This window comes from Phascolarctos cinereus, unplaced genomic scaffold, assembly GCF_003287225.1.
Source record: "Phascolarctos cinereus isolate Bilbo 61053 unplaced genomic scaffold, phaCin_HiC Scaffold_4;HRSCAF=312, whole genome shotgun sequence".
NCBI classification, from domain to species: Eukaryota; Metazoa; Chordata; class Mammalia; order Diprotodontia; family Phascolarctidae; genus Phascolarctos; species Phascolarctos cinereus.
Genome location: NW_027555847.1, coordinates 575028760 through 575046003, shown reverse-complemented (window position 1 = coordinate 575046003; position 17244 = coordinate 575028760). Strand labels below are relative to the sequence as shown.

The 17244-nt window shown below is 40.9% G+C and overlaps 1 long non-coding RNA gene across 1 annotated transcript; it reads left to right on the top strand.

The window, feature by feature from the left end:
• The first annotated feature begins 1130 nt into the window (after nucleotides 1-1130).
• On the top strand, nucleotides 1131-3303 carry LOC144456711 (uncharacterized). Its single transcript, XR_013485741.1, has 2 exons — nucleotides 1131-1202; nucleotides 2517-3303. It is a non-coding gene; the product is annotated as an uncharacterized LOC144456711 (long non-coding RNA).
• Nucleotides 3304-17244: the final 13941 nt, after the last annotated feature.

The window sequence follows — 17244 nt, the reverse complement described above, 5'->3', positions numbered from 1 at the left end:
AGTAGAGGAGAAGCCAATGCAAGTACCAGATCTAAAGAGAACTTGGGAGGAGAGGAGGACTCAGTGAGATCACGCCCATTTAAAAAACAAGGCCTTCTGAGGAGTCCCCCTCAGTTTAGGAATGGAACTTTTGGAATACAACAACAATTACACCAAAAAAAGCACATGGAGATTGTGTTCTAGGAAATTATCAGGTTCGAAAACTCATGCTGTGATAATCAGACGAAAAAAGACCTCAGAAATCGGAAGGAGAGAGAAGGCGGTCTCTCTAAAGTCAAGGTCAGGGAGTTGGGATGGGGTTGGAGGATTTTCAGAGTGTAACAACCACTGAGCTGATTACATCCTACCTGTGGATTCACTCAATGCATAATAGATTTTTCTTCTTTCTCGGAGATGTAGAATTTATCCCTCCTCCCATTGCCCCCCCCCAACATCCGAGCAGTTCAAACTCTGCTTTTAATTCCTCAATGCCCACCCACCCCTCGGCCCCCGGCACTTCCTCCTTCCACCTGTAAGCTAGCTCTTCATGGATCTCCCACCGGTTCTCGAAGAGCAGTCCAGGGGCTCGTTGCTCCTCAGATCTCAGTTAGTTCCTGCCAAAGAGCTAAGTTCTGTTGCCTGTCCTCTTCGAAAAATCTCCCTATCTGGAGCTTTTGCAGGAAGCAATCAAAAGTTGTGCACGGGTCCAACTGTGCTTGGAGAAATAAGAAAAGCGAGTTTAAGAGAGAAGGGAAAGGAGCTTTTCATTTTTAACGCATTGTACCCTAGGTTTGGTGATATCACATAAGAATGGCGTGATGTCTGTAGTTGTTACAGAAATCATATCTATACTAGCAATGAGAAGTAGGGAAACGAAGAATTAAAACAATTATCCGGGTAATTTTTTAAAATGCCCACTGTCAGCACGAAATACACAGATCATTGAATTACAAAAAATGACTTTTTGGCTTGGATTATCGGGATTATAATGTCGGTTTTTCATTCATTTTTATATTTAGACACAAGAACCGAGAGGGTAGGGAAAGCTGTCCCCCACTTAACTATTTTGTATTGGTCCTTCCCTGTGATTCTTTTCGTTATTTAACCTTCAGTTTAACAGATAATTTCATATTTTCCATAATTTGGAGGGAGAAGAATATCTGTGCTGAGCGCTTGAATGGGAGAAGTTGTGGGTGAAACTGAGGAACAGTTCGGCAAATCAGGTTGGATTGATTTCCTTCTCATCTGTTAATGGGGTAGCTTTCCGAATTGAAAGTCTGTTTGCACGGGGGTAGTGGTGAAGATTTAAAGCCAATTACCTAAATAATTTCGAGCCCTCCTCCCCCCAATCTCTTGTGAATGAGGAAAGAAAGCGTTGTTTGTTTGTTCAGGTAATGAATGAACCAGATTGGCTGTCTACCTCATCAAATTAATCGGATAACTGCCCGCTTAACTGTCCATTAGAAAGAATGGTTTAATTTCATCCTCTAAACCCCCAAGATGCTCCGGTTCCACTAATTTCTTGCAAATGAGAGGGCCAATAAGTAATCACGAATGATGTGGGACTCTCCGTCCCTTCCTCCTCCTCTCTCCTTTCTCGGTTTTACGTTGCTATCAGTGGGGTTTCTGCCATCTCACCTCCTGGATCCCGAAGACCAACCCTTTACCCCTTAATCCTCCTTCATACCCCCACCTTTCCAGGACGGGTACCTGGTTCCTGATGAGTTATTGGGAGAAGCTTGAGAGAGCCGGGTTCAAAGGGAGGTGAGGAGTGGTCCCTGGAAATAACTTTTTTCTAACCTTGACATTTGGCAACGAATGAAGGCGGAAGGTACGGAAGCCAGAAATTGGCTTTTTTTCCCCTTTAAGACAACAAAAAGGGAGGAGGAAAAAAGTCTGATTGATTAGGACTCGAGTTACATTTCCTTCTCTTGAAAATTGTTTTCTATCCATTTTATCCGATTGCTTTCTTCTTCCTCTCAATATTTTGTCTCTAACCAGACTCAAAGTTGGAAGAAGTGGAGGCCGGGCAAGGGTCAATATCAAATACGGAGGTCTTCTCTATTACATCACTCCAAAGACCTAGGGATACTGGAGAAAGGGAGATATAGTCATGAAGGAAGGGTAGGGGGGAGAATGGTGGAGGGGTTCAAAGGGCTATTGGATGTGTCTTCATGGTGTTAGAATAAAACAGTGGTTCCTAGCCCGTAGGTCCAAGAGTAGTGGGTGTTTAAGGAGTCATAATCTACAATCTACAGTCCCAGAGCAGTAAGGAGCTAGTTCTTGGGGAGTCTTTGGTCCAAGTAGCCAAACTCCGACTCAGTTCTTGATGATCTTTGCTCATCTCTTCTCTTCGCATTCATTCCCCTACTTCCTCTGCAAAGGAAGGTTATGGCTGGGGCTGAAGGAACTCGCCTTTTAGCCTGGTTTCTAGGCTAGGACGCATCTCCTGCACTTCAGGGCTGTGGCGGGACATTCGCGTGATTTTTCATGAGCACTGTTTTTTAACCTGACTACATCCTCATCTTTGCTCCTAGAGGCTGAGATCAGAAGGGAACAGACTCTCCAGAAGTGATGAGGGCTTCCTTCCTTATTCCCAAATGGCACAGAGATTCATTAAGGGCACAAGCATTCGTTAAGCATCTACTATGTGTCAGGCACTGTGCAGGGCAACGTCTCGGGCACGCAGAAGCCCCATTAAAGCCTTTGGAGAAGGGAGAAAGACGTCTGCCCCGGGGGCGATCTTGCCCCTCTCCTCTTATTCCTTGGACAACCTGATTCTCAGTCTTCCTTTCTATCGTCAGTGAGAGGAATTCATCTCTGAGAGGACTCTGCCACGTGCCGTTGCTGGAAGATGCGCATCTCCTGGAACCATCTGGAGCGTTCCGGGTGCCTTCGCTCTCTTCACACTTCTCCTCGAGAAGACAGAGGGAGGGAGGCGGAGAAGGAGCATTCTTCCCTCCTGAAATGATCTGGGGAGCTTTTTCTCGGGGTCAAAGCTGGGATTTAGTGGACAGGGTGGGGAGACCAGGCCCTGAGGATTTACCCGCGCCTTCCGCCCTGTTCTTTTCAGCGCCGTAGGTAATTCCCAGAGCCGTTGCAACCAGCTCTCCGTGTGCTTTGCGCGCCCTCTCCTGGTCGGAGAGGCCCACGGTTCGGGGTGGTTTCAGCCGCTGGCTGTACACATTTGCTTTCAGCCCAGTCCATTCATTTGACGTGTGCCTTAAGAGCAAGGCAAGCTTCATCAAAAGAACTGCCATTCTGTGAGATGCCAAGGAATGCATTTATTGGCTGCCAAGTTTGCCAATAAAAGTTGCAGATGTAGAGTGCTGGTTTTCAGGAAAATTTACTTCTGTTTCTGAACCACTCTTTCCTCTTAATTATACCCAAATTGAACCTCCAAAAACCCAGTACTAGAAAACTAGTCTAATAAGTAGCAATGATGAGTGTTTCTAGTGGCAGTCTCACACCCCCACACACATTTACACAACCTCAGAGTCCCATATGTTCAAATACAGACTTCTGCACACCTACATATTTACACACCAAGAGACTCCTGTCAATATTTACATACACCATAGACACATACAAAAAGCTAGACACTGGCACACACAGAGGTATGCATTTGGATTAGCACTATTTAGTTTGGAAGAGAAGATATGAGAAAAGATAAACTATTTACTTATGGCAGTGGGAAGGCCAACTGGGGGCCTCCTTCCTTTCCCCAGAAAATAAACTAGAGCAAGAGGCACTCAACAAAAGTAAGTAGGAGCAAATTTTTAAGCTAGGAAAGGAAGCACTTGTTTGGCAGCATGTAACTAATACTCCATACTACCCAGAGCCCCAGGATTGTTTGAGGCCCAAAGTTGATTAGCATTCAAAAAAGAATTAAGAGCACATTTTAACCAAGGAACAGTACTTACAGTTAAGGTCACTGAGGTCTTTTTGCTGCGGGGCTCAAAATAAAAACAAATCCAGGCCCCAGATGGGATTACAAAATATTCTTTGCCCATTATAAAGCATCATGGTGCATCTTTATTCCCAGACCTCCAATATCCTCCTTGACGTAGGTCAGACAGAGGAGTTACAGGTTTATTTGCTACATTACCCTAATTTTTGACACAACATTATCATGTCTATTATATATTACATTATGTTACACTGAGGCATATTCACTTGTAGAAATAAAATCTAACAGTCCTGAAAAGCACTAGGAAATCCTTACCTAGATAAAAAAAACAAACATGTCTTTCTGAGTATATTACCGTTGTAGAGTTAAAGATATTCACACTTGACTAGTTTTCTGCATACCTACAAGTCTTTCTGTCTTTTTTCAAAGAAGGACATATATGTGAGGAAGGGACAGTATAAATACCCATGACAACATGCTGTGTTCATAGGAAATTGCATTTCTCTACATACATGAAGTCACAAAGTCAGCCCGTGCTGGGTACAGCATTTGTAGTGGACTCTGAGGAATATTCATGTTTGAAAATAGTTGCTCTGGAGGGCTATTTCAGACTGCCTTTCCCAGAAGTTTCATTTATTCGATTTCCCTAAAGAAAACTGTCCAGGCTGCAAAGGGATGTAGGGAGTATCTCGCTTATATCACTATAAAATTATCCACACCATTCTTGCTCTTTCCCATTAGTTTAAAGTAGGAAGACAGAAGCTGCCTCCAGGACTGAAAGATTAGACTAGGTCCAGTATACTGGAAATGTTTTTCTTCTTTTTTGGAAAAAGAGTCTGCAACCTTTTAGCATTAGAGGAACAATAGCATGGGATACCTTCACAATTCAGAGGGCAGCTCTTTCTACCCTACCCTCAAGCAACAGAGAGACCCTATAAGCTTCCAACAACCCCTTTCCTATTCCTTTCCTTAGTGTTTTGCTACCTCACATTCTCCTGTGTTGAAGGAAGAGGTAGTTTTTGTAATCCTCATTGCTGGCTAGGACTAGATTGATATTTTGGGGTCTTGAAAAGTGGATTTGTACAAGGGACAATTTGTAGTGAAGAGAAAGCTAGCAAATAGAATCTTTAGTCTTCATACCTTTCATTAGACTTGGGATGGAGAAGACGTGACAGTAGTATTAAGCAGTTTTTAGCAACTCAGAGAGCTTTAGAGCTCAAAGGAATATTAGAAATTATTTTATTCAGGCCTTAATTTTACACCTAAGGCCAGAAGACATCTATTGACTTGCTTAACATTATCTAGACTGTTAGAAGCTAAAGATAGGACTTTTGAAAGCCTTCTGTGTCCAATCCTGTGCCCTTTTCACTACATTCCTGGGGGAGGAATAGAATGTGTAGTCAGTTAATAAGCATTTATTAAGCACCTACTATGTTTGGGGCACTGTGCTAAGTGCTGAGAGGGTACAAAGAAAGGCAAAAGACAGTCTGCCCTTGAGGACCTTGTAGCCACTGAGGGAATTAGAAGGGTTGATGGTTTCTTTCAATTCACTCTCTGAGATCACAGTGTGGTTTCAGGATTGTGTGTGATGCATGAGCATAGAGCTCCAGGAGGAATGCTACATGGAGTGAACAGAAGTACAGCAAAAGGCTGGGGATTCCCCATAATCTTGGAAACTTGATGTGCCTGGGGACTTTTAAGACATCAAATCTAAAGGTTTGAATTGTACTCTGGATTTAGAATTAAGTGAAATTAAATTAATTAAATTAATTAGAAATTAAATTACTTTCAAGCCACCTCAACTCTCTAGATTTAAATTTCCTTACTTATAAAATAAGAGGATTAGACTAAATATTCTTTAATGGTCTAAGGAATGCTACGGACTGGTGTCCTCAAGAGGCCTTAAGCCCCTCTTTTCTTGATCTATTACTTATTCTTTCTTTCTCAGAGCTGGAATAAAGAGGTACATAGGGTAAAGAAGGAGCAAGTAGGGTAAGGCCAGCCTTGGATGCTTTCACGAATGTAGGGGTTATAGGATTTAGACAGTTCTGTCTGACAGGAAACAAAGGAAGTTGTCATCTGGCAGCCTTTACCTCTCCAGCCCCTGAACTTCCTGTCAAGGATAGGGGCTTGATGGGTCACCACATGCTGATCCCTCAGGACTAGGGTGGGAATAGGGCTTCCTCCATTCTTCCCCAGGCCCTGCAGCCACATTTGTAGACTCCCAGCATTTTTCTTGAAAAGAAGAAAAAAGGAAAAGAAGAAAAGAGGGAGAGGGAAAGGGAAGGCTCCTAAGATCTTAGACAGAAAGCTGGAACAGACCCGCTAGTCCAATACAAATAAAGAAACTGAGGTCCAGAGAAGGAAAGTGACCCGTGCAAGATTCACACAGCCAGTAAGTGGCAGAACAGATAATTTAACCCCAGATCCAGTGCTCTTCCAAGGAAAAAGAAAGGGGAAGGAAAGAGAAGGAAGAAGAGATGAAAGAGAGTAGGGTGAAGGGAGAAAGGAGAAGTGGGAAAAATGGCAATGGTTCTAACCACTGTTCTTTGGAGGGAGAAGGAGGGACTGGGCAAGATGGAGGGAGCAAAAATAGCTAGAATGTATCAAGGGGCTTTTTTCTTTCTGGGGATCCCCCATGACCTCCTCCAGAGAGCGACTGGGAAAGCTCGGTGAGGATGCCAGCAGGGTGCAGCATCTAATGCCCCTGAACACCGAGCCTCGACTCTTTTCCTCATACCTCCTCTGGCTTACAGCCTGGGACTTTTCCTAGTCTACACAGCCATTGTACTTCTCTTTATGAATAGCCCATTTGGCCTATAAAGCTCACTCTGCCTCTTCCCTTTCCCCTGACCCTTTATCTTTCATCACAGCACTGCCCAACGTGTGGAGGAAGGCCCTTTCAAGTGTTAGCCGCTGCTACTGTAAAGTCGAGTTCATTCGCACACACAGACAGACACACAGCCCCATGTAATTCTGAAACCCAGGCCGGTGTTTAGTCTACTTCTCTGACGTTCTTCCTGAACAGACGGGAAAAGGAAACGATTTTACTAACCATTTTTCTGTTCACAGTAGTCTATTATCCAGAATCAGCTCCTTCTCCTACCTTGCTAACCTTCCCCCACCATTATTCTGGAAGCATCTGCTCCCATTGAAATGGCCAAAGACTTTCCTCCCCAGCCCTCCAATCTATGTCCTCCCCTCTCAGTATAACACCAAGACTGAGGTACCTCTATGATGAAATATACAAAAGATTAGAGCAAGTTAAATTACATTTTTACAAAGTATCGATATCTTCTTAGGAGATATTCTCTGTTTTGTGGGAGTGTGTGCTTATAAGAAGACTTGACCTTCATAGATTCCTTCTCTTTTAAAATATTCAACTTATCCTAAACATGCATGTGTCTGTACATACACGCACATGTGTGTGTATACATGCACACATACTGAACTGTTGCAGAGAGGGCTACTTAACTGAGTATAAGGAAGAAAAAAAAAGAAATCCTTTCTTTTAGAAAGGAGCAGGTAGCTAGAAGTGTCTGTCTTCTGGGAATTGTCCTGCTAGGAGGAACACTGAACTGATTTCCTCATGTGATGTAATTTTATAAACTTAGTGCTGATGCCATCTTAAGCAATGCATCTAAGTTGTCGTCTTTGTTTGCCTTGATGAATATTTGCTATCAAAGATTATTTGTTAGGTGCAGTTGTTTTAGTGAAGAAGGAGCCCAAAGGCAGACAGACATGTCACTGGGAAAGTGTTTTGGCAAGAGACCTGTAGGTTTTTACATAATAGGAAAACAAATGGGGCTCCTCCCAGCTAACATCAAGGCAGACACACACATATATTTTGTTTAGTATCAGTCACATTGTCTACAGTCTGTGGAAGTAGGTTAGTTTTCTAGTAAACATCACTGTCAGAGACAAATACTGTTTTTTCTGGAGCGAGCTCAGACTCATTCCTGCAAGACTGATTTGATCCATCAGAATACTTTAAAAGTCGGTGTTAATACATTAAAAATAACATTTTCTCCCTTTAAAAAAGCTGAAGATTGAAATATCAAATTTCTTTTCTATTCAGTTTTGTGTCTTCTGAATTTTGGAAAATTAAATTTCTTTGCTATTCAATTTCATGCCTCCTCACTGTTGGCAATTCCAGATTCTATCTCCTTCCAAATATATTTTTAATGTGGCAAAATAATCACAGTTTACTTTTATTTTTTCTTTTAGTTTGTCCACCAACTTTCCTGTTGATGTCTATATAGCCCTGTTAATTGTGCGGGAGTTCAGTCAACTTATGGTGTTGACAGTTTGCTATTGGTGTCATAAAAACTGAGTTTCAAGTTTTAATTTCTCTCTGACTCAACCAGACCTTTTCCAAGTAGATTTTTAAAACTCGGAGAACTTTCTCTAGCAGATATATTAATATTAAAGACAGGTCAAGTGTTGAATTCAGAGTTCTTGGCGGTGTCCCTTTAAAAACAAATTTCTCTGATATCCCTAGATGGGCTAGCCAGATAGTAACATGACTTTCAGTTTTATCCACCAGACAAACAAATACTAGAGTGCCCTCATTTATGTAAAAAAGAAAATTACATATGCATATCCTGTACTATTTGAGTTTCTTAGAAATAGTTGTAGGAGATTAAAACATGCATCATAATATTTAGCATATTTAGGTCAACTTATTTCCACCCCTAGTTTGGTTATTTTGTATTATTTACATATGTTTTGATATCAGGGAGAAAAGACTACGCTAAAGGAAAGCCCAATAAAATGAGAAAACAGCATAATGGTTCAATACCACTTTTTCCTTAGAAAGTATAATGAACAAAGATGCTTAAATAATCAAGCACGCCAAAGAGGAGAACTGAATATGTGTACACATAGAGAATCAATGAATATCAGAATTGGAAGGGACCTTCAGGAGCATATTTAAACATGAAGCCTCCAATACAATATCCCTGACAAGTGGTTTTCCAGATTCCACCTGAAGACCTCCAGTCACAGGGAAGTAATAGGCTTCCATGGAAGCCTGTTCAACTTGTGGGAAGTTCCAATTGTTCAGTTTTTTCCTTCTATCATTCTGTTATTAGGACTCTCTGAAGAGATGTATTAGATCTCTCCTCAGTTCTGTCTTCTGCAGCCAAGCAAGACAAGTCTCCCTGTTTCATGCCTTTCAAGTACTTGAAGTAAGCTATCATATTCTTCTAAAATCTTCACTCCTCCAAATTAAACACCTCTATTTCCTTGAGATGTTCATTGTATGTCATGATCTCCAGGTCGTTACCATACTATTGGCCCTCCTTTGGAAAAGCACCAAAATATGGTACTTAGGAATGAACACAATACTGCAGATGTGGTCTGGCCAGGGCAGAGTAGGATAAGACAATACTCTCCCTTGTTCTTGATATCATGCATCTATTTATGCAGCCTAAGGTCCTTTTAGCTTTGGGGGTAGGGTGGGAACCATACCCTGCTGATGAATCACTTGGAGATTTCAGTCCATTAAACCCATAAGTTCTTTTTCACAGGAACTGTAGTCTAGCTATGTCTCCCCCATTCTTATAACTTAAAAAATTGATTTCTTTTAATTATAACATGGGACTATTAAATTTCATTTTACTAGATTTGTCCTGTCGTTCTAGGCTATTGAGATCTTTGGGGATCCTGACTCTGTCATCTGACCTATCTATTTTGTGCCAGAATAGGTAGCATGATTTAAGAGGTACCTGAAAGGCCCTTTCTCTACCCCTCCGAAACCCCACTCTCCCAAACTAAATGTACCACATTCATCCTTACTAGCTGGTGATGATAACTATATTTCTACCATCAGTGATCATTTCTTTGGCCTAAACATTATTTGCTCCCAAGTTCCTCCTTTCAAATACAAAAATCTTTGGGAAGGGGTACTATGTAAAATTACTGACATAGTATGAATAGATTTTATTATATATTTTCCTCATCAATTAGTAGCAGGAAAGCACTAAACACCCCCCTCTTGTGGAGGGGGTGGTGGATGGAGAGGGCACTGCAATATGGCAGATTCAACCCCTGATAGAACGTAATCTCTTGAGGGCAGGGACTTTCATTTCTGTCTTTGTATCCTCACCATCTATCATAGCACCTGGTACTTAATAGTTACTTAACATATGCTGGTGGACTGAATGGTTGATTAGGTAAGGGCAAAAAAAAAAAAGGGAGAGGTAGAGTTGACTTTGCCTAATTCATCATTTTTCCTAGAGCCAGCACTATTTTTGGACATGTCCAACAGTTTTGCTTCATAACATAGTATAGTGGAAAGAACAATGTACTTGAAGTCAAAAAAACTTAAGTTTATTATTCCTTTTTTTTGGCTTTTTTTTTTGTGAGGCAATTGGGGTTAAGTGACTTGCCCAGGGTCACACAGCTAGTGAGTGTTATGTGTCTGAGGCGGGATTTGAATTCAGGTCCTCCTGATTCCAAGGCCAGAGCTCTATCCACTATACCACCTAGCTGCCCCAAAAATGTAAGTTTATATTTGTATTCTATGACCAGCATGGTCAATTTCCTTAACTGTAAAATGAAGGAGTTAATATTAGATGATCTTTGAAGTTCATTCTAGCTCAAATTCGTATGAACTGTGAAACCTGGAAGAACTAAACTTACATAATATTAAAAATAGGAGATGATTAAGCTCAACCTTGACAGTTAAGCTATTTCTTACTTTCTAAGTAGGAAGCAACTACCTATCCTTTGCAGTCCCTTCCCAGTTGGGATTTGTAATCAAATAGCTGTACAGTAATCATATTCTCTGAACCAAAAGATGGTACACGTGGCCTGACAAAGCTTTGATAAAGGAGTACTTTTCTTCCTTGAAATCGACTATTCTGAAAATTGTACAATCATCAGGTTGTATGATAGCTACACGAAACACAGAATCTCGTAAAAGAAGAGAATCTGGGGAGAAAGAGGTCTATTTACTGTGCTGCCATGCAGAAAACACACACACACACACACACACACACACACACATAGCAAATATTTACATCTGGCAGAAAGGAGTATTTGTAAGTAAGATTATACAAATGTTTAGTCAACTTCACTGGGCCCTCTTACTACATACAGCAGCCAAAGCACAAACAATGGATGTGTGAAATATAATCCTTAGTAGAGGAGCGAAATCATCTGTTTACAAAATAAACTTGTCCGATTGCCACTGTAGAATGGAGGAAGCAATACCCTATAATCAACCTGTGTTAAAACAATCCTTCTCTTATTGTGGGTGGAAGCTGTCTATACCTCTCAGTAAAAAAGTATATACGACATTGTTGATCTCTAAAGTAGGATCTGAAGAGTGAGCCCCTTCCGTGGGAGCACACACAAGTAATCAATGTGAGACCACAGGAAAGTAAATGGAACTGAAAAGTGGGAAATAAATGTTTATTAATCATGGAATGTAGCTATAATCCAGAAACTACCAATGAATGGAAGACTGGAATCCAGTAAGTATCTTGTGGGCTTTATGTCACAGGGTATGAAATGAAATCAGGGGAATCAAACACTAGAGAAGAGAATTACCTATAGGGAACGTCCAGGGATTTAAAATCAGGTATTGATAAAGATCCATGTGGCCAAGGTAGGCCTAGGAGTTAGTTAGGATAAGAGGTGAATAATGTCCTATGGAAAGATTAGGTCTTAACCATAACTAGTAAGTACATTTCAGGCTACAGACCTGGACATAAAATAGTTTCTATTCATATAGTGCTTTATGGTTTATAAAGTGCTTTTCTCACAACAAGCCCATGAGGTCAGATGTGCAAGTATTATTATACTCATTTTACAGATGAGGCTTAGAAAGGTTAAGTGATTTGTCTAAAGTTACCTAGTTATTGAGTATTAGAACCTAAGAAGCTTGGACTTCCATCTAAGTTCAGTATTCTTTCTGCTATATCAAACTATAGGCTGAGAAAAAGAAACTTCATAGTAAAATTCTGTGTGTGTATGTGTGTGTGTGTGTGTGTGTGTGTGTGTGTGTGTGTGTGTGTGGCCTCAATGATCCTTTCCAGTTCTAAATGGATGACCTGTGACAGAATCAGACCAGATTAGACTGACCTTTGTGTCTCTATAAATCTGACAACTCTGTATCTGTGCCCTATTTTTTTCTTTTACTTTTGATTTCCTGGTAAACCTTTTGAAAGACACAGAATGGTGCAGTGGGGGTACAGTGGCTAGAGAGTCAGAGTTACAGAGACCTGGTTTCAAATCCTGTGGCTGACACACACTGGATGTGTGACCCCAGGTAAGTCATTTAACTCCTCAAGGCAACAGGCAAATTTCTAAGAAGATGACATGCAGAACAAATGTTGACCTGCATTGGTTGAGAATATTTCTTCCACAGGAATTCCCTGTATCAGTGAAATTACAGGTCTGATTTAAAAAATCAGTAATAATAATAATGATAACTTTGAACTGGCCTCAGCTGAATTAATAAATGTAGGATTCATCTGACTCTGAGATATGGAAGCAACTCCCATTGTGTTCAAGATTTGTTGGGGTTAGTGGCAGTGAAAAAAGAGAGAGAAAACAGGAAGAAACCTTTTGGGGAAAGGATTTGAAGGTTTTTCAATGTAACCTTTTCCTGGCCTCCTGGGGTATTTTCTTTATGTGACCCATTGTCTGACCTGTTTCCCATCTTTCATTCTTAAAAATAGGATCCATTTAGGGGCAGAAGAAGGAGAGCAGGAGGAGGTGACAAGATGGATGGTAAGAGGAGAAAAAGATGGCGACAAGTAGTAGTAGTCGCTATCAGTTGATACTGTCTGCTTTGATGCTTTCTTCAGCCATAATCCTTTTGGTCATTCCATTCAGTGGGGTTACAACTATTTGTTTGAAAAGGTCTTGTGTCAATATTTTTTCTAACCTTGTTCTCTCTCTGTATTGAGTGTGGGTGTTCTCCATGGTTATTTTCCATCTCTACAGAGAATTAGTTACATGGCTACTCAATCCAAACCTTGCCTACATCCAGTGTACATCGCAAAAATCCATTTTTCTTTCATCCAAAAATAATACAGATAATGAACTGCAAGCAAAATGCCTTGGGGGAGGGGGAAGGTTAAATGCCTTCAAATTATTTCAATGGAATTAAATGGTTGGCCCCTCCAGGAAAGATTTGACAGGTATGTGAAGCTGTCTCCTACTTAATTTATCTTAGGAAAAACTGAAGCACACGTTGGAGACATGATTCTCCTTGTTGATTAAAGGATGACTGTAACATAAGGATGGCATATGATCAACTCTTAGGTGTATTGCTAACCTGTGGTACAAGTCTAGGACCAGGTATCTATCTGGGTCTCAGTTTCTTCTCCACGAGGGATGTTTATATATTTGCCTCCTGCCTATTTGAAACCGATTCTACAACATCTATTAGTATAACAACAGAGAATGCTCAGAGTGGGAAGGACCTGTACAAATACAGGAAATTAAAAATGATGATTATAAATAGTTCACAAAAGTTTACTGGAACTTTAAAGTTTAACAAAGTGAACTTTATTAAACTATAATTGCAAAATTCTACCCTCACAGGCACTGATAGGGGTTGTATGTTCATTTGGCTCAGGAGAGAAGGGTGGGTGGTAGTAGAGGGTAGGGTGTGACTGAGAGCAAAGGGATTGGATTGAGTCTGTAGAGAGAATCAGATTGGAGGAGCCAACAAAAACATTTATTGGCATTGCACCTGCTCTGTCTTATTTTTTATCGTGGTTTTTGTATAAGTCATCCATCCATACCGGAGAGTTAGATAGTATTATTACAGTGTTAGACAGAGAGTAATGAAGTTTAGGAAAAGCCTCACATAATAAATGTATATATGCTTGTATATATATTTAAACATTGCAGTGTATATCTAGAATGCACATATATGTGTGTAGTATCAATAAGAGTGTAGAAATGCGGGGAAAGGTACTTATTTGTACCTTGGTATAAATAGGATCTTAAAAATAATAAACTTTCAAAAAATGCTCTTTGACATTTGAAAAGAAATATAGAGCCCATCAGTTGGAGCCAATCAGAACACCCAGAGCAGGACTTTAAGATAAAGATCCTTGATGGGAAATTCCCCAAATAAGCAAGAGTGGAGTGGGCAAGTTGCCTCATATTAGCGTTGACAGGAAAAAGGGGAAGGAGTAAGTATTGGATTCAGAAAAAGTGAGGAATTTAAGTGGCTTGGGGTAGTTGGGAGGAGCAAAAGGTAAGCAAGAGGACTTAAGCCCCACTGAAAATAAAGAGCCAATATCTCTGATAATTTAAATCTATTTAAAACCCAGAAATTCATTAAAAACTCTTTATCTACCTGGGTGCTGATACTATCTTTTATTTTATGGCAAATAGTTTATATGCCATATGCTGATTCATGAAATGGAGGTATTCCTAAGTAATTGGCCTGGATTGACACCGTGTGTGGAATTTGTTTTCTTCGGTCTCTTTGCTTGGGCCTGCATGGCCTGAATCTTATGTCTGAATCTTGTTAGGATAGGAGGAAAATAACTAGGGGAAATGACTAGGGCCCTCTTGGGCTATGGAGGGGGCAGGGAAAATCAGAGGCCACAGAAGGGGAAAACAGGGGGTTGGGAAGGAAGAAGGATGATCATGTTTGTGGGCTGTTCATCTGGTTTTTCCAGTGGTGTGTGTGTGTGTGTGTGTGTGTGTGTGTGTGTGTGTGTGTGTGTACTCGAGCGCATGTCCCTCGGGCAAATGGCTCTCTGGGTGTACTAAAAAGAGGAATTTTCATCAGGGGTTGCCTTTTGGCAAGCTGGCTCTTAGAGCCCAGTTATGTGTGTGCTTACTGGGAGAGAGGAATAGCCCATACAGAGTACTTATAGCATGGCAGACTTGGAACAGAATAACCTTTCCAAGATAAGAGAAGGTGGAAAGAATCAAGATGTTTGTCATATTTAAAAATAGCCAAGAAAACATTTTGGGATTTCCACAACAGCCCCTCCAACTTTGGTAAATTGTTCCTGAGAATGTATGGGGAAAAATGTGAATTAAAAAAATTAATGACTTGTAGCTGCTTATTTGAGGGGCATGCTTAATGGGATCATCTGTGTTTCCTTTTAGCATCCAAAAGGATCCAAGTTATAGGCAGATTCCAGATTTGATCATTAGTTGTGATAAGTCCCACCATTTAATTTTCATGGAAATTGATGCTGTGTGTTTCCTGTGATATGCTGAATTCAATGGAATTGAGCCTCCAGTTTGGAAAACTGAACTAATATTTCTTTACGCCTCTAGTTTCCTGGTCAAAAACAAACAAACAAAAAAGCCAGTCTCTCTTCTCTCTCTATCTCTCTGTTTCTCTGTCTCTGTCTCCCTATCTCTCTATCTCTATCTCTATGTCCGTCTCTACTGTCTTTGTTTCTCTGCCTCCTCTGTCTCTGTCTCTGTCTGTCTCTCTGTCTCTTCTGTCTGTCTTTCTGTCTTTGTGTCTCTCTCTCTTTGTCTCTCTCTTCTCTCTCTCTGTCTTTTGTGTCTCTGTTTCTACCTGTTCCTATATCTCAGTCTCTTAGAGTCTTTATCTCCCTGCCTTCTCTCTCTCTCTGTGTCTCTCTCGCTTTCCCTTTGTCTCTCCTTTCCTTTCTTCTCCTTTCTTCTCTTTCTCTCTCTGTCTCTCTGTCTCTCTGTCTCTCCTTTCCTTTCTTCTCTTCTCTTTTCTCTCTCTCTCTTTCTCCATGTCTCTCCTTTCCTTTCTTCTCCTTTCTTCTCTTTTCTCTCTCTGTCTCTCTCTCTATCTCTTTCTCCCCTTTCCTCTCCTCTCTTCCTCTCTTCTCTTTTCTCTCTCTCTGTCTCTCTCTGTCTCTCTCTTTCCTCTCTCTCTCTCTCCTTTCCTTTCCTCTCCTCTCTTCTCTTTTCTCTCTGTCTCTGTCTCTCCTTTCCTCTCCTCTTCTCTCCCTCATCTCTCTTTGTGTCTGCTGTTTATGTCTGTCTGTCTGTCTCACTGTATCTGTGTCTCGCTGTCTCTCATTTTCACCCTCTAGTCAGCAGACTGAGATGGAGCTGTGCCCCCATCTAGTGGGCAGAATCAGGAAATACATTTAAATCAGCATCAATGGAAAAGAAAAGAAATTTTTTAAGGAGTGGCTTCCAGTGGTCTACCTGAACTGTTTTGCTCCATGGATGATATAATTTGATTCATTTGACTTAAATCTTTGCAAACTGAGAACTCTTGTGGGAACATCAACAGCAGATACGTCCCAAGTAGTTTGGGAGCTGAACACTGTTGTGCAGTCCATACCCATAGCACCTTGGACTGGAATATGCAACCATGACTTGCAATGTGGAAATATTATTATTTCAGAGCCCCTCTGCATCCTTAATGGATGAAAAGGGATAGATGTAGAGGCAGTGTGGTACAGTGGAAAGAGCCCTGGGTTTGGACTCAGAAGACCTATGTTCAAATGCTGTCACCTACTACTGTGTGACCCTGGGTGTATCATTCGCCTTCTCTGGGACTCAGTTTCATAACTAGTAAAATGAGAGAATTAAACTAGATGGCCCCTAAGGTCCTTTCTATCTCTAAATTTATAATTGTATCATTCCGTCTTCCTCACAGTATTTCTTATCTACTTCCATAAACAATTATGGAAACTTCCCCTAAAGAGTTATGACATCTTCCTCATATAGAATTATAGAATTTTAGGGTAGGAAGGAACTTGAGTGTTCATTGAGTCCTAAGTGACAGATGAAGAAACTGAGGCCAAAAGACAGAGTGACTTGCCCAAGATCATGTAGTTAGAAGCAGAGTTGAGGCTAGAACCCGGATTTCCTGGTATCTTTCTACCAGGTCATGCTGCCATGTTGAATAATAGAGAGGTGTGGTTGTGGGTGGGAAGTGATGGATTTCTACTTGATACATTGATATACTGCTTTTCTGAATTTAAGAAGTAAAGTGGAAGGGTGAAGTTATGGTAGGGGGAGGCTGGAGGCAGCAAAAGAAAGCCAGCTGAAAAAGACTACCGTTAAAGAAATACTCCATATAGCATAACATGTTGATGACTTAAAAGGTATTTTCATGTACATAAGTTGGATGAAGACAATCACTCACATTTAAATAGTGCTATATAAATATAATGTGCACTGTGTCTTTTGATCGCCACCCTGAAAGGACTGAGGACAGGGGAGGATATTGTTGTTGTTCACTTGTGTTGGAGTCTTCATGACCCCATTTGGGGTTTTCTTGGCAAAGATGTTGGAGTGGTTTGCCCTTTCCTTCTTCAGCTCATTTTACAGATGAGGAAACTGAGGCAAACAGGGACACGTGACTTGCTCAAGATCACACAGCTAGTAAGTGACTAAGGATGGATTTGAATTCAGGTCCTCCT